General features: G+C 52.6%; 1 protein-coding gene across 1 annotated transcript in view; it reads right to left on the bottom strand.

Moving 5' to 3' along the window:
* The window catches only part of LOC131501584 (serine/arginine repetitive matrix protein 3-like), a 108,047-nt gene that overhangs the window by 16,013 nt on the left and 70,216 nt on the right, over positions 1-21,818 (bottom strand). The window lies entirely within an intron of this gene.

The following is a 21,818-nucleotide window of genomic DNA, read 5'->3' as shown; positions in this document are numbered from 1 at the left end:
CATCGCGTGGCCAGAGTCCGATTCCACTCACTGCACGGTTCCCTCTTGGGCTCCAGGCTGCTTTTAAAGGACTCCTGGGGCTCCTTCAGGAAAACACCCCCACCTCACCTGGGACCTCACTACCCTCACGTCGCTGGAGCTCTGGAAGGGGAGTTCTGGAAATCGAGAGCAAGTTACCCGGGAAGCTGAACCCGCAAGTAAAATAAAAAGAGAAAACAAATTGGTGAAGCAAGGGAATTAACCCCGCGGCCACCCTTGTGGTGGGCAGGAAACATCCGGTGAAACGAGAGGGGTGCGGGCTGGAGCCTCTAACTCAGACACGGGTTCCCAGGCCGGGGTTCCACACTTGGAGGGGCAGAAGTTTGCATGGCCGGGTGTCTGGATTCGAACTCAACAGTGTGTATTCAAGCCTCCTGCCAGGGCGGGGAGGCCAGGGGGAAGAAGGAAGCAATCCACACGTGTTTACCCGTAAACATAACGCGTATGTTTTTGAGTCTGGAATTCTCTCAACAAACGGCTTTTACTATCGCGCCTGACCGTGAGGGTTACGACTTTCTGGATTCATATATTCGTCTTTCTACGTTCGTGCATTTGTTCTCCTGATGCAGTGCCAGGCACCGGTTGTAGGTGCTGAGAACACACGAGACAAAACCTTCTGCCTTCATGGAGCTTGCTCTCTGCTAGGAGGGGACCAACAATACACAAAATGCGAGTAAAATGCATAATAGCACGGGGCACCTGGGGGGCTCAGTCGGTTAAGCGTCCGACTTCAGCTCAGCTCATGATCTCCCAGTTTGTGAGTTCCAGCCCCGCATTGGGCTCTGTGCCGACAGCTCAGAGCCTGGAGCCTGCTTCAGATTCTGTGTCTTCCTCTCTCTCTGCCCCTCCCCCGCTCGTTCTCTCTCTCTCTCTCTCTCTCTCTCTCTCTCTCAAAAATAAATAAACATTAAAAAGTCTTAATGCATAACAGCATGGACGATGCTACAGAAAATAATTAGAGCAAAGAAAGGCAATAAGGATGGGGGTGAAGTCATTGCACATCGGGGTTCAGGGAAGGCCCAAAGGTGATGCTTAAAGAACGACCTAACGATGGTGGAAATACACCATCAGCTTCTGGAGGAAAAGAATTCCAGGCAGAGGGAACAGAAAATGCTAAGGCCTTGAGATAACAGTTTGCCTGCCATGTTTGAAGAGCACTGAAAAGCCAATATGGTGGGAAGAGGGTGAGTGAGGACACCAGAGGGAGGAGAAGCAGAGAGAGAACGGGACCCAGATTCTGTAGGAACCTGAAAGCCAGTGCAAAGGGGGGCCTGAGGCTGTGGCCTGACTTGCTTGTGGACCTCTGAGCACGCTCTGGTTGCTTCTTTAGGGTAGAAGGAAGGGGGACAATGGCAGAGACAGCTGGAATAGCTAGAACCCAAGCACAAGAACACGGATCAGACCAGGGTCATAGCAGTGGGACCCTGAGAAGTGACCAGATTCAGGATATGTTGCAACGGGGCGGCCAAGTGCTGGGATCACTGAGAGCGTGGATATGGTGTGAAAAGAGAAAGAGAGTGACTAAGGAGGACTCCAAGGGTCTTAGACTGAGCAACTGCAAGGCCCAAGCCAGGAACTCAAATTCTCCCTCCCAAAAATTGGGAATAAGAGTTAGAGACTTATGACAGTCAGTGGCAGGGGCTGGAGCAGGGAGGAGGTGAAGTAGAGAGAGAGCCTGATGGGCAACCATGTAGAGCCACACGCAAGAGGAGTAAAAAGAAGATGGATGAGAGAGAGGAACAAGGCAGACACCCAAAGATGAGCACAAATTAAAGGAATCACCTCAAACCTGATAGACGGAGAAAGATGCCCCAGTCCCTGGCTCTCCAGATCCGCTCCAATGCGGGGCCACCATGTCACACAACTCTGGAGGTCACCTTGCCCATCATAGTCCATGCAGTGGTGACTCTGGACTTGTGCAGTGCACAGCTTGCTCAACCGAACATGGCAGTCCTGTCCCTGGCTATATTTTACTTCTATAGCCAGACGTCCATGGCATTGTCTGTTGTATCTTCGTCATAACCCTTTCCCTTGACCTAGCACAACAGGTTTCTGGTTTCTTCCAAAGAGTTTTGCCCAAAAACAGAGGCTCAGGAGGCAAAGACGACTACGTTGGCCCCCACTCCCTTGATTGACTGACTCCCAGACCACCAATATCTCTGTGCTGCACATCTACAGGGAACATGATCCATCTAGGGACACTGAACCTATCTGTTTGAGCACCTGAAATGTAAGTGCCCATTACGTGCTATTGTGGGGGGTTGGGGGGTCCTCTTGAGCTGGCGGCCCTCTTCTTTGATGGAATTCACAATCATGGCTTCTGGATGTCTGTAGTGTTTGTGCTTGATAGATCTGTGAAAGACAGTACCCTAAGGCTCTCACTAGACGACTGGGAAGCTGGTTTGGTGCGGGGCTGAGTTTCCCCTGGGGCCGGGGATTTTCATTCAGGGCCAAGTGGCTGGTGGGTCTCACATCAAGTGGGATGATCTAAATCCCGCATAGACTGTACATCCCTTTAAAGCAAACGCATCTGCGTACATATCACCCTCTTTTCTCTGGTGCCCGGCACCTTTGCCTGAAAGAGACGTAAAAGAAACATCTATTGCCCGACCCATGATTAACACCTAAACGAGGAGAGGCCGCTGATCAAGGATATTTTGAAATCATTTCCCTCTTCCCGTCCTCCTCCCTCTCCAGCTGCCTAGAGCCTGGGGTCCCCCACATTTAAATCTCCAATTTATCCATGTGGCAGCTCATGAAAAGGAATTTTTTTACCAGCAATCTTATATTTATTCACATTTCACATGCCATCTACATTTTGAATAAAGTATATTCCCCCAAAGAAATTCCTCCATTTATTCTAAGCACATTGGAAAGCTCACTGTTTGCATGCTCATTGGTTTCCTGAATATCAGAGCGTCTTCTTCCTCTCCAGGCTGCCACGAATGCATCAAGTAATTTAATGCTGTTTTTAATAAAGGGAAAGATCAGAGCGCAATTCAAATGCTGTGGCATTAAGGCATTTGTGTGATGGAGGTAACATTTTCCACAACAAGATACATCTCTGGTTCCTACGGTCGTTATTAAAACCAGAAATTGAGTTGTGCATTGTTGGAAGCAAATGGCAGGCTGTACACATTGTGGATTCTAGAAACAAAGGAGCGGTGGCTGGTCTCAGAGGCAACGTGAGTGTTACCTGGCATCTGGGACGTGAAGTCCCGAGCAGTGATTCTCAGAGTGGTCCCAGACCAGCCACGGCAGCATCGCCCAGGAACTTGTGGGAAACGAACATTCTCGAACCCCACTCCACGCCTACTGAGTCAAACACTGAGACCTGTTTCCTCCAGCCCTCCAAGTGATTCTGATGAACGCTCAGCTTTGAGAACCAAAGAGTTCTAGATGTCGGAACTCTGTAAAAAGTAAGTTATTGCTTCAGGAAGGCACATCGAGTTGAGCTGGTTTTTTTAATATATAGTCACAGTCTCTAAAGACAAGTGGATGCCCCCAAGAGGGGTACCTGAGAGCAAGAAAATCGTAACCATACTGTGCTTTGGAAGGGTCTTTTACTTAAAAACACTGGGGAATTGGGTGGCTCAGTCAGTTAAGTGTCCGACACTTGATTTCAGCTCAGGTTATGATCTCACTGTTTGAGGGTTCAAGCCCCACGTAGGGCTCCGCGCTAACTTGGGATTCTCTCTCTCCCTCTCTCTCTGCCCTTCCCCGCTTGCTCTCTCTCTCCCTCAAAATAAATAAATAAACATTAAAAACCTCAGTGAGGTTCCTGCACTGTGCCAGGAGGTAGGGATTTGGGGCAAGTAAGCGACGGTCCCTGTGTCTGTAGGAGAGAGTTTTGCAGGGGAGAGCCAGAGAGTCCCAGGGGATAGTTAGATGACCTAATCGTTAACTCAGAGATGTGGGCTGACCATGGAATGAGGAAGGAGGGAGGCCTCACTCCGGCTGGGACAAGTTGCTCCACAGGGGAGCAAATTCTTGAACTCAGCCTCGAACGAAGGAACTGTAAAAGCTGACACAACAATTAGCTGTCGGGCAAGAACCTGAGGGGCTCAGGGGGCACGGAGGAGAATGTGGCAGGCCTGGCTGCTTTAAAACCATGCTCTAGCCTCAGGGAAGGGCACCACTGTGTGCGGAAGAGGAAGAGGCGTGCTAGGGAGCTCAGAATGACACCCCAGAACAGCCCCACACCCCAGAACCAGGGAAGATCTTAAAGGATCACCCGCTGCTTCTCCGGCACTCGCGTTTTGTTTCGTAAGATTCCTGGTAGTGTTACACTTTTGCTTTCAGAAGGCCAGCTCCGTGCTGAGCAAGGCCACCCCCAGAGGGAGACGGGGACACCGTCATGAGGGAAAGACTGAGAATCAGGGACTAGAAGGTCCGCATCCTGTACCGTCAGGAGACCTTCCTAGCTCACCCACCAGATGGCCATCCAGCTCCACAATCTGGCTGAGAGAAGTTGGGGGCCGGCTACGTAATCTCACTATGCCTCACTTTCTTCATCTGTAAAATAGGAATAGGAATAATGTCTACTGGGTTATTAAGAGGATTGCAAGGTTCAATATAGAGAAAACACAGAGGACAGTGCCTGCAAAGAGTAAACATTACCCAGGTGTTGGCCATTATCGCCATCATCATCATCACCGCCATCATCATCATCACCATCACCATCCAGTCTCCTTAATCCCAGAGCCTGATCATCGGAGTTGGGAACACCAGGCCAATGGTATGATCCCAGTGAACTGACAAATATGATAAATGTATTTCCTTCACCTCAATCCAATCCCATTCCTCAGTGGAAGCTTGCTCTCCGCCACATCTCTACAAAGCATTTTCTCATCCACGGTTGAATTCTTTCCCTGGTGGGAAGCAGACTCCCTTCCCAGGAAGCTCATCCAGCTCCTAGGTCCAGCAGTTTGACTCTAGACCTTTAATATTTCTGCAATTCCGGGAACATCCTTGCTGACCTACTGTGGAATTACTTCTGTTGCCTCAATAAAATTGGACAATGGGCCATGATCGTGCCATTTCCACTTTTTTATGCCAAGACACGTTTTCTGTTCCTTTTCCCATTGAGCGCTGGAGTCTAATTCCTCTCCCTTTGGGTCTGTCCTTAGCGACTTACTTGCTCAGTAAATATAGCAGAAGTGGCTTCCACCCAGGTCTCTTGAAATGCTCTCAGAACCCAGCCACCACCTTGTGAGAAAGCACGAGAAGTCCCATGGAAATGCCCACGTGAAGAGGAACTGAGGCCCCAGCCAACAGCAGCAGTCGATCTGGCAGCCAGCACCAACCCACCAGCCATGTGAGTGCGCCATCTTGGAAGTGAATCCTGCAGCTGGGCCGCCCAGCCCATCCCCCCAACTGATGCCGCATGAAGCAGACATAGCTGTCTCCATCGAGTCCTGATCCCGTCTCAAATCCAAGAGCAAAGCAGACAATTGTCCTTCGAAGCTTCTAAATTTGGAGGTGATCAGTTAACCTCCAATAAATAACCGAAATGTCCTCAAATCACTGAAATCCCTTACCCCTTATCTGAGAAGCCCCCTTAAGCTCCTCCAAATCAAAGCATGGAAGGAAGCCGCTAATGGCTGATTTGAGTTGGCGCTGGAAGTTCCATATCATCCTCGCATTGGTTAGATGATTCTTCTTTAGGATGAGGACAACCTTGCTCTCCTTAACTTTATTCGTCCATTCAACAAACACTTATAAGTACCTGCCACACGCCAGGCACCATGCCAGAGACTGTGGAAGACAAAAACAAACCGGCCAGTGTCTCAAGGAGTTTATGCTCTAATGGAGGAGGTCTGAGCCCTCCCACACAGGGCAATGTGTTAAGTGAGAAGTATTGTGCAGTTCCAAGAAAACTCAGAGAAGGGAGGACGGCGTTCCCCATGGTGGGGGATGACAGTGAACTGACGCCACAGGCTGGAAAGGTGGATTTCACAGATGGAGAAGAGGAGGAAGGTGATGGCGTAGCGGGAATGAAGGTCCACCAAAGAAAGGACCTGGCACCTCTAGGGATCCGTTAGGAGGCTGACAACGGAGGGAGCAAAGGGCATGAAGCAAAACACAGAGAGACGAGGTTGTGAAATTAAGTTTGGGTCGGATAAAGTCTGGACACTACCCTGAACACAATAAAGTGCTACGGAGGGGATTTAGGCAAGGGCATAGCAGGAGCAGACTGGCATTTCCCAAAGAACCGTCTGGCTGTAGTGACAGAATCAAATAGAAAGGGGAGCAAGCAAGGGGATCTTGTCAACAGCCTGGTCAGGAGATGAGGGGGTCCTGAAACAGGGCAGTGGAGATGGCAGAAGACATTTATTCGGGGGCGCTTGGGTGGCTCAGTCGGCTAAGCGTCCGACTTCGGCTCAGGTCACGATCTCACAGTTCGTGAGTTCGAGCCCCGTGTCGGGCTCTGTGCTGACGGCTCGGAGCCTGGAGCCTGTTTTGGATTCTGTGTCTCCCTCTCTCTCTCTGCGCCCCCCTGCTCACACTCTGTCTGTCTCAAAACTAAAGAAACATTAACAATTTTTAAAAAAAGAAGAAGAAGAAGACATTTACTCGGGAAGTTCACAAGTTCTATCTGGAGATCAATTGAGTGGGGCAGAAGAAAATCCATCAAGGAAGAAGTAAATCCATCAAGGAAGAAGAAAATCCATCAAGGAAGAAGAAAATCCATCAAGGAAGACTCCGGACTTCTGGCTGGGGCAGTGTCACCCAACCAACCATCAAAGACAACAGGCACAGATATGAAAGGGGGCAGACAGAAGCTCCCTTTGGTCCTTTTTGGACAGGTCCAACCTGGCCCCTGGGGACATCCCAAGCCCTGATTCCATTCCAAATGTTCGAAGACCGTCGTAACATCTCCAGCTTCTTGCGGGGGTATTTGCTTGGGTCCCATCATTCCCGTGGTCTTGTTTCTTCATTCCCAAGAGAATCAGAACACACATCTGACTAATGGGGAAAGTCTGTTCTCCTAAACCCCACGCCAAGAAAATCAGACCCTGCGAAGGTTTTTATTATCCTTCTAAACGTCTTTTTTAAGGATTACAACATCAGCATATGGTGTTGAAAATATTTTTACATACATAAAAGTACAAAGAATTATACAAAAATCACCCACAACCCCATTCTCAAGAGATTGCTAATATTTGGGGGATATTCCCTTTCAATGTTTCCTCCGTTCATATATATTTGCTTTATCTGATTAATACTGTAGTATGAGTATTTTTCCAGGTCTCTCGTATTTCCTGGGAAATATGTATTTTAAATGGCTGTGCAGAGTCCAACAGGGATGGACCTAAATTAAATTAATCCCTCTAATTGGACATTCAGCTGTTTTCATGTGTGTGTGTGTGTGTGTGTGTGTGTGTGTGTGTGTGTTGAGTTTTGTATTTTTGCTGTTACAAAAACCTTATGTCAAGCATGTTTGTGGATAAGTCTTGGGTGTTCTTTTCTAATTATTTCTCTAAGACAGATTTACTGGAATGGCCCAAGGATGAAAAGATTTGAGCACGTTGAAGTTTCCTTGGCACTTCTGACAGAGGTCCTCCCGAAACAGCAAATGATGGTTTTGTTGGGTTCTCCCCGTCTCTAGCCTTCCCCAGTCGACTGTGGAGGGAAACACGTGGTCACACTTTTTGGAACCTGAGGTTTCTGGAAAACATTTACTGACTGACTCTTTCTTGGTGGAAATTTGAAACTCAGTCCCCCCCTCCCCCGCCCCTCCTGGGATGGCCCTACCCTGTGATTTACTACCGGCCTGAGCCGGCTTAGTTGCCACAACACTGTCATCACATGCCGTCCACCAAATGGAATAAAACTCCAAGGTCATCCACCCTCTGAGCAAACACCAGGGAACAGTGGCTGCTCTTTTCTGCTTCCAAAGGAACATGCTGCTTTAATAACACCCGAGAATGCTTTTGTGAAGTCCTTCTGCTCCCCAGAACTTTCCCATCCGGCCCAGAGTTATTCTCTGGGCAGCTTATTCTCTCTGGGCCTGTCTTTCCTGAAATGTCATGGCCAGCCAACCGAGTCCCTGGCCACCTCCACTGCCAGGCTCCCAAGCCCTGCGCGAAGACCCTGGGGCATGCTGACAGACCGATGTCCAAGGAGCATGAACAGTGTGCCCTGACCCAGACTTGGAATCTCCATCCAAGGACTGGCCGAGCTTCAGCTGGCTGTTGTCCAAAACCACCCCCTCCAGTCCTTTCTGCAAGGTACACAGAGCTTCTCCCTGAAACCAGACTCGTTGCTTAGGAGGAGGAGGAGGAGGATTTTACTCCCAAGCAAGTGTGGATCCACTTGCTTGGATCCACAGCTGAGTCCAGACCAAGAGAGGAGAGCTCTTCTCCAGGCATGCTCAGAATCTGCACCAGGGGCTCAGCCACCAGGGGAAGGAGCTGGAATGGGGAGGGGTCACAACATCTCTGAACAGGAGCATCCCCTTTTTTTAGAGGTAACCCAGCAAGGGGGGCTGGTGGACAATGGCAGAACTAAGTAGAAACAGGCAATGCCCTGGTAGGGAGGGGCCACGGGGCTGTGATCAGGATAAGAGGCCAAAGACAAGGGCAAGCGCCTGCGTCTCAGACTTCAGTCGAAGCTGAACAGACATAGTAGTGTCTCACTTTAGGAAGATCGCTCAGCACATCGAGAAGACCTGCTGAAGGCAAGACCTCGAAGCTGTAGGATGTTAAGAAGGTGCTACAGTTGCCAAAGAGGGAGATGCTGAAGGCCGAATCGAGGCTGGACGAGGGGATGGAGGGAAGGAGAACTCACGAGACATCAAAGTGCAGAACCGATAGAACTTGATGACTGTGGGACCTTCGGGTGGGGACGGCTGATGGCAGTGACGTAATGGCACCTGCTGCGAAGGGAGTTTTCCGATCAGGTCAAGTGCATGTGCATGGTGCTTAGGACAGTGTCTGCCTTAGTCAAACTCATTACGAATTGGGTCCTAAAAGAAGTATGATTCAAACAACATCATTTATATAAGCCTGCAGGTCACGGCGAAACACAAGTCTACACGTGGATGGCAAGTCAAGGCACAGGAAAGGACAGGCGTGCCCAAGACCCGTGGGCACAGCATGGAGACAGAGGGACGGGATGGAAATGTGGGGGCACCGATGCCAAGGAGTTGCTTGGGAGGCATCCGCGGAAAGGGAGAGTGGTGAAGAGCAGCTCAAGCTGGACCAGGAGAGGATGTGCCACAAAAATAAGGAAAAGCATTTGGAGGAGAGGAAGGTAGCCGGTGCGTCTGGTAGGTCAAATAAGACAAGTTGGATCGGGGTCCATTGGATTTCGCCACACAGAGGTCACAGGGCAGGATGTTTTCCGTGGCGAAGGTGAGATGGCAGGAAATGAATGCTCATCTCCACATTACAGGTCATGGAGACAAAGGGACACAACCTAGGTGCCCAACCGTATGTCATGGTACAACCATACTGTACTTTTTTTCACTGCGTTATATAATAATTATTCTAAGACACCGTTATGACGCAGCAGAGTTAGAAAACAGAGGCGGATTAACAGCGAACAAAGGAAACCCAAAGACACAGGTGTCAAGGTAATGCGGGATACATTTTTTTAAGGGCCTGCGATGACATAAAGGAAAAACGGGAATGCAGAAAATGACCACTACATGCCTTCGCCGGAGAGATTTGTGGAGACCAGAGGGTTCAAGACCGACCAAGATGACTCAGGGACTAGCAAATACAACGGAAAATAAGCAAGCGTGGAATATGGTCTGAAGCATTACGTGGAATGCAGGTTTATGACTGTATCGAGGGTAATGGGAAGACCTAGCAAATGTGAATTCTCATGAGGACTCTATACCATAAATGTGTGCAGTTCTGCACTTGCCAGAAAGTTCCATGAGGACTGGGGGCCTCGCTCTCTTGTTCTCTTTGGGATTCCCAGTGCCCAGCGCACTGTCTTGCAGACACAAAGAAGAGGGGGGAGAAAACACGGAAGACTATTATGATGATACGAAGTGAAAAAAAAAAAAACACAAGATACGTAAATATAGCATGTAAATTAGAATTGAGACTATTTAAACGTGTGCACAGGGCCGGGTGGGAGAGGCAGGACATAAAAATTTTAAGAGTGTGTTAGGGTCTGGGATCGTGTATGTGGACTTTTTTTTTTTTTATTTCCCTGATTTTCCATCCTGGGTTTATACTACTTTTATAGTGTTAAAACATATGCCACAGACCAAGCCTCAGCTGGGAGTGAACAGCTGGCAATCTCCCTTATCTTTTGTTTGGCTTTATTTTAAAAACCAGCTTCTCATCTGACCTTGCCCCCCTGGCAGAACGGATAAAAATAGTCGGGGGAACAAGGCACGGGGATGTTCATGTATGATATCATGCTATGCCTTCCGGTCTTTGAACGAATGTTTTCAAAACACACGATGTCCATTTACTTGGTCACTAAACCTTCGAAATCACTGTGCGAGGTACGTACCATCCCCGTTGTTTGGACGAGGAAGGTGAAACCCAAGAGGAGAAGCGTGTTGTCCAAAGGCACATGGCAAAGGGGCATCGAGAACTATTTTCCAACACAAAGCCCAGTGTTTCTCCCCCACAGCACATTCTTCCACAGGACCTGACGCTCCAACTCAGTGCGGTTGGCCACACAGCACAGATCTCATGACAGTGACAGGTCAGTAACTGCAGACCCTAAGAGGGGCCAAAGTGAGCAAACACTTTCAGAACAAAGAGGCTGAGAATCTATGGAACGAGAATTGGGGGACGGTCACCTTCAGAGCAGGACAGGGTCCCATCAGGTGTGCGTCTCCCACACTGCCCCTGCTGTCCCCTCTGTACACTCTTGGGTGGCCTCATTCTCCAATAACGACCCCTCTTTACTAAATGCACCATCTGGAAGTTCCTCCCCCCCCCTGCCCGCCCCCCCGTCCCCCCCCCCCCCCCGCCAAATGGAAAGATTCATGTTGAGGTCCTATGGCATGAAAATGGCTCCAAGGCCCTACTTCTCATGTTTGCATTGTGCCTGGGGACTCCAAAGGACGCTGTGTTAGCACAAAAGCAGAGCCTGAGACAAGGAGTTGGGTGCAGGGAGTTTACTTGGGAGGTGATCCCAGGAAGCAAGAAAAAGGCAGCATGCAGAGGGAAGACAGAAGGAAGGACAAATTGATAAAGGATGAGTTATTAAGGTCACCAGTATTTTGAGGATCACGATTAACATGTGTTCTGCTGTCTCTTAGAGAGCTCAGAGATGAAACACAGCCAGCATCACACTTTCCGCACAGCCGAAAACAGTCTCCGCAATCCAGACGGACTCTGTCTAGACACTCGGCCTCTGAGAAACATCTGAAGTGCCTTCAGAATTATCCCTCAGAAGGACAGGAAGCTAGGATGTTTATCCACAAGGCCCCACCCCCATATATAACGTAACCTAACCAAGAGAATGGCATCCTGTTATTTTTGCCACATGCTATTGGTTAGAAGCAAGTCACAGGCTTCACCTGCACTCAAGGGCGGCGGTTATACAAGGGCATGGCTCACTGGGGGTCACCTTAGGGTGTTTCTGCTACACACACACCTGTACACACACACCTCAAACTGGCTGCACAATACAATCACCTGGGAAGTGTTTGCCAAAACCCAGTGCCTGGACCATGCTCCAGAGATCCTGATTTAATTGTCCTGGCATGTGCCTGGCCATCAGCATTTCTAAAAGGTCCCACGTGATTCTAGTGTGCAGCCAGGGTTGAGAACTACAGGCATGAGAAAAGGGGGAGGAACCAGAGTCCTCACAATAGAGAAGTCTCAGCCCAGTTCATGAGTTGCAGCCAAAGCAAAGCAGTCTCAGGCCAAAAGCAATCTCTATTTTTCATCCCCAGCAAAACTAGCCACCGCCAACTTACTGCACAAAGTCCCTGCTTCTGCCGGCAGAGCTGGCTGGGCTCCTGCTCCTCGCTTTTGGCCCTCCCAGTCCTTTCCCCTGCCCACACCTTTCTGTGGCTCCCCATCACTATGGCTGCACACTCTCTTTTTCTACCATTATTCTCATTCCTGTCACTTTCTCACTCTCTTTCCTGTATCACTTCCTGTATCAGGAGAAGCAGAGATCAGAGAATGAGACCCACCAGATGTGTACCTAGGGACCTGGCCTTGGGCACCTGTGGGAGCTGGTCACGTGGGCCACGAGAGGGTGTTGCTTCCGTGTCTGGTGCAGAAGCCTGAAGTCCACAGGGCAGATGGTCAGGAAGGGATGATGGATATGAAGTCAGGAAGAGAAAAGACATCCTGCAACCTGTGAGGATGGGCCGGAACTCACCCTGGTCTTTTATTTTCTTGGAATCTCCACCTTCAATGGTGGGGCTGATCTCCGGGAGACACTGCTCTACATCACACGCCTGACCCAGGAATCAGAGAGGCGGGAGCCAAGCAGGCGAGCTGGAGACCAGCAGACAGGGGCCCTGTCTTCCACATACCAGGTAGGACGTCCTTTGTGGGACTAAGCTGAGAAGGGGATTCCAACTCTGCTGAGTCAACGTGGCCCGAATTCACCTACTCCTCCCCTTGCCCCTCCCCTTGCTTGTCTTTTGTCCCTGCAATATAAAAAGGCCTGGTCTTTTTATCCTTTTTTTAAATTTTTATTTATTTTTGAGACAGAGACGGAGTGCGAGCTGGGGAGGCGCAGAGAGAGAGGGAGACACAGAACTGGAAGCAGGCTCCAGGCTCCGAGCTGTCAGCACAGAGCCCGACGTGGGGCTCGAACCTAGGAACCATGGGATCATGACCCGAGCCGAAGTCGGACACTCAACCGACTGAGCCGCCCAGGCGCCCCCAAAAAGGCCTTTTCAGCCGCGATGGTTCCCCCTACGTGAATCTAAATATTCAGTGACGACTTCTGGGTGTTCAACTCTGTGCTAAGGACTATTGTCCAGGGGAAGCTGTCTGGTAAAGGTGGGGGGACAAACCCCCAACCACCTTCACCTTCTCGCCCAGGCCGGAGGTGCTGCAGGGGTCCACGTGGACCTACCCCCGTCAGCTGCCTCCCTGGGCCTCCCCAGACCCTTCTGTCAGGGCCGGGACCGCTCACTACCTGTCACTACATCTAAGCCGAACTGCGACATTGCCCCTGACCTGGGGATCGATGGTATTTGCCGCTACTGTGTTTCTTTATGCCCATACCTTTTGCCAATACCGGCAGCAGGCCAAGAGAGCAGAGAGAGCCGCACACTCTTCTCTGAGAAAACTGCGAATGCGGTACTCAGTGAGCATCAGATCTTGAAAGGACACACGCTTCCTAAGTCACAAATGAGGCAACCGAGGCCCTGGAGAGGGAAGTGACTTGTCCGAGGTCACTTGGCCGGGAAGCAGCAGACCCACGTTTCCCGTGGAAGTGTCCTGGCTTCTGGCCACGGATCTTTCTCCCCTGCAGAGCTCCCCTGTGAAGTCAAGACTCAGGAAGCAACGCGGTTCGGGCCCCAGAGGGCGGGCCGAGCGAGACAACCCTGCCCCCAGATCTAGGGCAGACGTTTCTTTGAAGTGAGGGTAACACCTCGCAATGCAAATCCGGCTGCTCAGAAGGGGTCGTTTGGAATTTGGGGCCCCCTTGTAGAATTCGCTAGCTTCCTCGCTCAAGCAGTTGCCTTGTGCTGTACTGTCCCCGAGAGAGCTCCAAGAGGGAACACAGCCGGCCGCCACACTTCCCAGCACAGCTGAAAACAGTCGGCAGGGGCCTGTCTGGAGCAGCTCAGTCTCGCTGGAGTGAAAAACAGTAGATGTCGGAGTTCGCGAGCGGCCCCAGGAAACCCAAGCCCCGCTGCCCCCAGCGCTGCCCTCACAAATCATCCTTGTACAAATCACTCACTCGTGCGAGGCAGCCTCTTGGCTCCTGGCTTCCCTTCCGCCCCGGAGGCCCATCTGTGGCTGCCAAACACGTTGGCAAGTTGGAAAGGAACCCTAGCATCTCCTCAGGGCCTCCAGGAGGTTTCCCGGCTCCAAGTCAGAGATTCCTAGACTCGTGGGACAGTCCAGCTTGCGTGGACCCTCGGGGGCCTCTGGTCCAACGCCACCATCCCACGGATCAGGGGACTGAGGCCCTGACGCGGCAAGTCGGCTCTGAGGCTGACAGCGACCCCCGCCGAAGCCAGGCTGGAAAAGCTCAGACCTCCGTGAGGTTTGTGCCTACCTTAAATACCTTATCTGTAGCAGCCAGGAATGAGTGGATGGATGGATGGATAGATAGATGGACAGATGGACGGACCGAGAGAGGGAGAGGGAGAGAGAGGGAGAGAGAGAGAGAGAGAGAGAGAGGTAAACAGAGATGAGCAGGAGGAAGGAAAGGAGAACGAGCAGGACAGAGAAAGGAAAAGGGCGAAGAACAAACCAGGGCACCCACCTGCTTCTCTCTGACCCCCAGGGAGTAACAGCAACTCCTACGTGGCCTCCACAGGGGCTCTTTTCACCTTGTCCTCCGGGCCAAGGTGTCACAGGGGCCTGGGCTGGCCTATCCCCAGTGGTCACCTCCCTGAGCTCCCACTGTCAGGGCCCAGCACCCTCGCCACCACATTCTATGCCTAGGGATCCCGCCATGGCAAAGGCCCGCACCTGAAGGAGCTTTCCTTTCGAGTCCCCCCTTGTCTTTGGAATTTGCCAGAGCTTGCTTTCCGCACAGACCCACTGTTCCTCACTTATTCTCCAGACAAATGACGCCCACCTGACCATGTCAGCTGAGGCCAGGCCCCTCGGAAGTTCCTCCCCTACCCACCCCTGCACCGGCAGCATGCCAGAGCACAGCTTATCAGGAGGGGCTCGCCCCCCGCACAGGTCAGACCGGCAGATCGGCATCGGGGGCAGGGGCGCGAGATCCCACCCCGACTGACTCTCTTAGTCGCCAGCCGGGTAATTTGGGGGGAATCCCGCGATCCTCACCTGTCAACGGGGATATAATACCCAGTGTTGCTGGGAGGACGGCCTGAGATTAAGCGCTTAGCGCAGTGCCCTGCACACGCACGAGGGCTTGACGAACAGAAGCCACTCCTAGGAGAGCACCCAGCGTGCAGCCCATCCGAGCAGATCCGTGGCAGCTGTGAGTATTACGGGCTGTACTGGCAAAGCGTGTGGCCTCGGTGGCCGCAGCCACGTCCGGCACGGAGCAAACCCTCCCTGACGGACGGGCTAGTGGCGGAGGTATGCGCTGTTTTCTCCAGCAAGCACCAGCTAAGGAGAGGAAGAACTGGCTTCAATTGCCTCGCGGCAAAACGGCCAACCTGGCAAAGCCCGTGGGGTAGACACGTCTCCAGGAGAACGCGGTTTCGGTGTCGCTTCCAAATCCCTGCAAACCATTATGCACTCCCCACACTCCACCGCCTGCGACCGTTTGGCACGGCTCCAAAAGCACGACGTGGAGCCAAAGCAGCCGCATGTCTCGTGCGGATGGCTGGGCCTCTGCACCGGTGGCTGGGGGAGGCGGGAAGGGACACTCCGTCAGAATTGTACCGAAGGCGGGGGGGGTGGGGGGGGGTGGCTTGTGTCCAAGACTTATTACTCCACCTTTAAACTGGAGTTTTAAGGGGGTGCTCAGTCAGCAAAGCGTCCGACTTCGGCTCAGGTCGTGATCTCGCAGTCCGTGAGTTCGAGCCCCAGGTCAGGCTGGGCTCTTATGCTGACAGCTCGGAGCCTGGAGCCTGTTTCGGATTCTCTGCCTCCCTCTCTCTCTCTAACCCCTCCCCTGCTCACGCTCTGTCTCTCTCTCTCTCTCTCTCTCTCTCTCCTTTAGAATAAATAAGCATAAAAAAAATTTTTTTTTAACTGGAGCTTTAAGGAAGTGTTTGGGGATGGGGAGGATACTTGAGAAGAAGCAGGAGAACGTCAAGTGGGAACAAATATCGATTAAGCACCTACCGCGTGCCGGGCCCTGTGACACCCCAGAGAAGTCCATGGTCTACACGCCTTACAGATACAGACACACACAGACCTCTCTGGCCAGTTCTGAGAAAGGGGGCAGGAAAGGAAAGGGACGGAGGTCACCAGTGTAGCCTGGGATGTGGGTCCCTAAACCAGGCACCCGGGCTGATGTGGAACAGGGAAACACCAAGCTCATCCCCAGGAGGAGCCAAGTCTTGCCACCAAAGTTTCCGTCCGGATCCCGGTTCCCGACTCCCTGGCAACATCTTTCCCTCGGGCTCCCTGGGCCACCAGGACCAGCACTTTCCAGAGGCCGTCGTGCCTCCGGACTCCCCAGACTCCCCCGTTCCCTTGCGCTCACTGTCTGATGTGACTGTGGCCTCCTCTCACGGGACCTGTTTCTGCCTCTGCATTTTCACGTCCCGGCTCTGCTTTGCGGTGGGAGGCTGTCCTTGGTCAGGAAGCCCAGCTTTCCTTTTCCACGTGTGCCCTTGGCTGTGGGACGCCCCCGTTATCTCCCGCTGACCTCGCTTCCCTGCGCTCCGGTCACGTGGAATCCACCTCTCAAAGCTACACGCTTTCTCTTTGGCCACCTGCCTTAAAGGAGAAATCTCAGAAAGACACCACCCAGACCTCAGAGGGGGTCTCCCTGATCGCACCTGCACGTAGACGCCCTCCAGTCACGCTAGCCAGCGGCTGCCAAGGCCATGCTGGTTCGTGGTCAGGCCTGAGCTCACCCCGGCTGTCACGCCTCTCTGATTCCCTCACCTCCGAGGTCTTCAGCAGGTTGGCCCTCCAGGAATTTTATCTGGAGCCTTCCCTCGCTCCCTTCCTACAGAAACACTTTACCAGTTCCTCTGCTGCCCCAGGCATGTGAGGACTCTCCCTGCCTCCTTCCCCTTCTCCTTCTGCAAGGGCTGACTTCTGATACTCCGCTGAGAAGAGAACCTCAGTGGACGAACATACCAGATGATCACCATCCCTTACCCTTCTTGCTACCTGCCTGCCCCCTGCTACCCCTGGCCAGTTTCAGGCAGGTCGAGCCTGCAGGGGGGACGCAGGGAGCACCAGAGGTGGGGGTGGTACCGACTGAGGGACAGAAAGACGCAGGGGATTAACTTGTCCAAGAGTCCCTGATTGAGCACCTGTGCTGCACTGGGGACACCAGACTGGATGCTGCGGATTCCCAGTAAAACAGAACAGGTGGGTTCTCTGTCATGGGAAACATTTCGCTTCAGTAGAGAGAAACAAAGATAACTTGATAGAATATAATTTCAGACCACAACGACGTTCATGAAGAAGAAGCAGGAGAGCAGGCTAGAAAGTGACGGGGGCGGGGCGCCTGGGGGGGTGGGGGGGATCGGTCGTGTAAGCGTCAGACTCTTGATTTCGGCTCAGGTCATGATCTCACAGTTTGTGAGATCGAGCCCCTGTGCTGTCAGTGCAGAGCCTGCTTGGGATTCTCTCTCTCCCTCTCTCTCTCTCTCTCTGTCCCTCCCCCAATCACTCACACAGTTGCACATGCGCCCTCTCTCTCTCTCTCTCTCTCTCTCTCTAACTAAATAAACATTTTTTAAAAATGAAAGTGATGGGGGGAGGAAGCTGTGGAACAAAGACAAAGTGACACGGCCTGGGTGGTGAGAAGTTGGTGACTGGCTGAAGATCGGAGGGCAGAGATTTTTCTGGGGGAGGGGACAGCATGTGCAAAGGCCCTGGGGTGAGGGGGTAGAGGCGTGAGAGACGAGGTTTGTGTGTAGGAGGAACAGAAATGAGGTCAGCGAGCAGTAGCTAGAGAAGTGTGAAGTAGGGGAAACGGGGAAGAGGCTGGGGCGGGAGCATAAGGGCCTCAGAGGGGCTGGAGAATGGCCGCCCGTGTTCACACTTCGCGGCTGCTTCGGGCTCGAAGACCGGGTCCTCACAACGGGACACGGTGTGCACGCCTTCTTGCGGCCCTAATGGCTGAGAGGTCAGTCCTGCAGCTGTGAGGTCTTCTCAGTCACCAAGGCGCCAGCCGAGGGTTGACTCCAAAAGCGTCCCCTCCCAGGAGCCAGAGGACTCTCAGCCGTGGCCCGAGACAAAAACAAAAAGCCTGCCAAGGCCCTGGGCGTCTTGACACAGATCTGGACATAGAGTTTGTCCCACAGAACCCCAGCCGAGAACGAAGGAGGGCGGTCCGCAGAGGCCTTCCCCCGCCAAACACCTGCACCCACAATCACCTGCACCCAGGCCGGCGTGATTCATGTGTCTCCCTCAGGGGAACATTCTCCATTCCCATCCTCAGCAGAATCGTAGCTCAGTTTGCCTTATGAAATGTTTTTGTTTCCAATTGCACACCTAATACACAGCCAACCTCGAATATTCGGAAAAATCTGAGAACGTAACAAACAAGATGACGTCGGCGGGGTCTCCTGAAACTCTCTCTGGATGGTCCCAGGCACTTCTGGTCGGCTGTCCGCGCAGGGGGTCCCGTGGCTCTTAGCATCCCGGGAAGCCCAGCTCCTGCCAGCGACAAGGGCCCCTGGTCGTTCTCGCCCTGTCACCCCCTGCTTTCCTGTCCACCGGCCACTTACTCTGGCCATCACCATCACCAATGAGGAGTCTGCAACCTGTCAGGTACGTGAGGACTGTCCCAGGGTCTGCCCAAGCCCCACCACAGTTGGCCAAGGGAGGACTGGGACCCACAGCCAGGGCCCGGTCCTCAGGGTCACCCTTGAGTCATTTTGCCCCCCACCCTCCAAAAGATAGCTGGCGGGGTGGGAGGGGAGAGGAGTCCGTTTTGTCCAGGAACATCTGAAAACTAAGGCTCCATCCAGGCCCCCCGCTGCAGAATGAGGAACCCCGAGTGAGGGCCACCACGCCGAGCCAGATCAACCCCAGCGCCAGGAGAGGAGAGAGTAAAACATCCACTGTGTTTGGGGTCATTTGTTCGACACCTTCTGCCCCGAGAGAGAGAAAGAGGAACCCAGCACGACTGCCAGGTTTCTTTTCTCAAACATCGGTGCCATTTGTCAAGGGGACACGGGAGGATGTCCAGGCTCGAGGGGTACAGAGGGAACATCCGTTTGACCTTGCTTCTGGTTTCCCCACCCCCCCAGTTCCAACGGTCCGCGGCCCTGCTCGCAGCCCCCCACTCTAGGGGCCAGCCCAGCCCGCAGCCTGCGTGAGGGTTCGCTGCCTGTGGCTTCACATGCACCTGCTCCATTTAGAGAGTCGAGGGGCCCATGAGGTTTCCAGCAACCCTCCCCCCAGCTTTCAGAGCAGCCGGAAACCGCTTACAGAGCAGGAGTGTGGGACCCAGGCAGCTCAGGGACAGCAGCCACCCCAGCTTCTTCCGCTTGTACCTCACCCCACAAGGGGCGGGCCAGGGGTCTGCATTTTAACCTGGAAGCCCCAGGACAGGCAGAGGAAGATAAAGGCAGGCGCTCCCCAACAACAGGTGCATGAGCATCACCGGAGGGCTCCCTGACACAGGTCCGTGGGTCCCCACCCCCCGAGTTCCAGACTCTGTAAGCGTGCGGGGGGCCGGAGCCCGAGGATCTGCATTTCTAGCAAATTCCAGCGGCGGCTCCAGCACTTACAGGATGAGGGAGAGAAAGCATGGTTGCAGCAGGTGGGGGATGGGGAGGAGACCTGGGCCACTGCTGTCCCCCCAGCGCGCAGGAACCCATACTGAGTCCTCCTTGAACCACTTACTGAACTGGCCACCCTAAATCGGAAAACAATGACCCAAAAGCCCAGAATAAACGTCCTCCCTTGCGGGTGGCAGGAGGCAGCTTTGAGACAGAGGGTCAGTCCCATCAGGTCCCATCCGGTCCCAAGCCTCAGCTCCTGTCGCCGGGGTTCAGCTCAAAGAATAGAACTCATCCCCGCCCACCCTCTCTCCTTCCTTCCCCCCTGAGCTGGGAGCTGCCTCATTCACATGCAGCCCACACAGCTGCAGGGCTCACTTCTGGATCACTGAGAAATGGGTCCGATTTGAAAATGTCAGGATCTCGTTAGCAATTCCAATGGCCACAGCAGTAATTACGCCTTTTCATGTTCCAGCATGTTCCACCGCATCAAAGCTGACACAGACGCCTGGTTTTATAATATCACGGCCTGGAAATAAGTGTCCAAAATGATATGAAAATGTACTAGGAAGAGATTAATAACTGTTCTTCCAGGAAGAAAGATAGCCCTTTTCAACCAGTATATTATATATTTTTTCCTCTTAAAAAAGCCTCTCTGATAGCATCTCTCCTTGAGGGGAACTGAATTATATTATCACTCACAGGCAGTAATCACTTCTGTCAGCTGCAGGGACGAGCCGCTGGCAGGAAGAGGGCAGGAGGCTTTGGAGGGAGGCCGTTCCGAGGGGCGGGCCCCGGAAGGGACAGCCCACCCCCACCCCCACCGCATCCCACTGCCAGCCCAGAGTTTTTCTGCCCGGAATAGACGGAGCCTGGATCTGCTGATTCATGGACACCTTATTACCAAGCAGGAAGGCTGGATGGGGGCAAAGTGACATCTGTTTTCCCAATGGTGTGTTTTCCAGTTCCAGCAGGGACTCTCTCTCTCTCTCTTTTTTTTTTTTTTTTAATGTTTATTTATCTTGAGAAAGAGAGAGAGAGCGGGGAAGGGGCGGGGAGAGAGAGGGAGGGAGAGAGAGAAGCTCAAGCAGGCCAGATGCGGAGCTCAATCTCATGAACAGCGAGATCATGACCGGAGCCAAAATCAGGAGTCAGACGCTCAACCGACTGAGCCGCCCCGGGCGCCCCAAGGACCGTCTCTTTTAAACTCGGTCCAGGGGGGCACCCGGGTGGCTCATTCGGTTGAGCATCGGACCCTTGATTGCAGCTCGGGTCACTATCTCGCAGCTCCATGGGTTCAAGCCCCGCTTCGGGCTCCGGGCTGATGGCACAGAGCCTGCTTGAGATTCTTACTCTCCCTCTCGGCCTCTACCCTGCTCACACTCTCTCTCTCTCTCTCTCTCTCTTTCAAAATTAATAAATAAACCTTATAAATAAATAAATAAACAAACTCCATCCAGACACAGGGCCCAAAGAAGGGACCAAACAGCGACCATCTCTGGATGGAGTCACCTGCTTTCAAGGTCTCACAGTCCAGCTGGGTCACACAGAAAGAGGGCCCGCCACGTGCCAAGGGGCGGGGGAGGGGGGTGCTGGGCACTTCATATGCATTACGTCACTGAATGATCTCCCCAGGCCCCAGGAGGTTGGCACGATCTTCCCATCATATTGATTGGGAAGTGATATAGGAGTCACTTTCCCAAGGCCACGCAGTAAAAGAGTGGCAGGGTATGGAATCTGAGTGGGTCTTTCTGACTGCAAAGGCCTCTCTCTGTTTCCCAGGACTCAGGATTACTTCCAAGGTAGCAAATGCTAAAGGCCACATGGCGGCCCAGACAGGAAGCAGACGCCTGAGCCGGAGGCAGTAAATTTCAAGGAGGCGTCACAGCCAGCGCAGGGCTGGCTGAAAGATCCAGATTAATATAAAATGGCGGCGGGTAGGAGGTGTGTGTGTTTGGAAAAGGACCACACAAGGAATCCTTCTGGTGATGGAATGGTTCTGTCTGCATCCTGACCGTGGTGACAGATACTCGAACTTTTGCGTGATAAAATTGCGTAGAAGTAAACACACACACGTAAGTACGTGTAAAGCTGGGAACAGCTGAATGAGGTCAACGTCAGTTTCCTGGTGGTGAGACCGTTCTGTGGTCTGCAGGACACTACCATTGGGGTAAACATGGAAAAGGGTATACCAGATGGCCAAATGATTACTTTCACTTGTGTGTACATCTACAATAATCTCTGAATAAAAGAGTTAATTCTTGGGGCGTCTGGGTGGCTCAGTCGGTTAAGCGTCCGACTTTGGCTCAGGTCA

The sequence above is a fragment of the Neofelis nebulosa genome, chromosome 18 (assembly GCF_028018385.1).
Source record: "Neofelis nebulosa isolate mNeoNeb1 chromosome 18, mNeoNeb1.pri, whole genome shotgun sequence".
Classification (NCBI taxonomy): domain Eukaryota; kingdom Metazoa; phylum Chordata; class Mammalia; order Carnivora; family Felidae; genus Neofelis; species Neofelis nebulosa.
The sequence above is the reverse complement of the archived record's forward strand: the minus strand, read 5'-3'. Positions and strand labels throughout refer to the sequence as shown.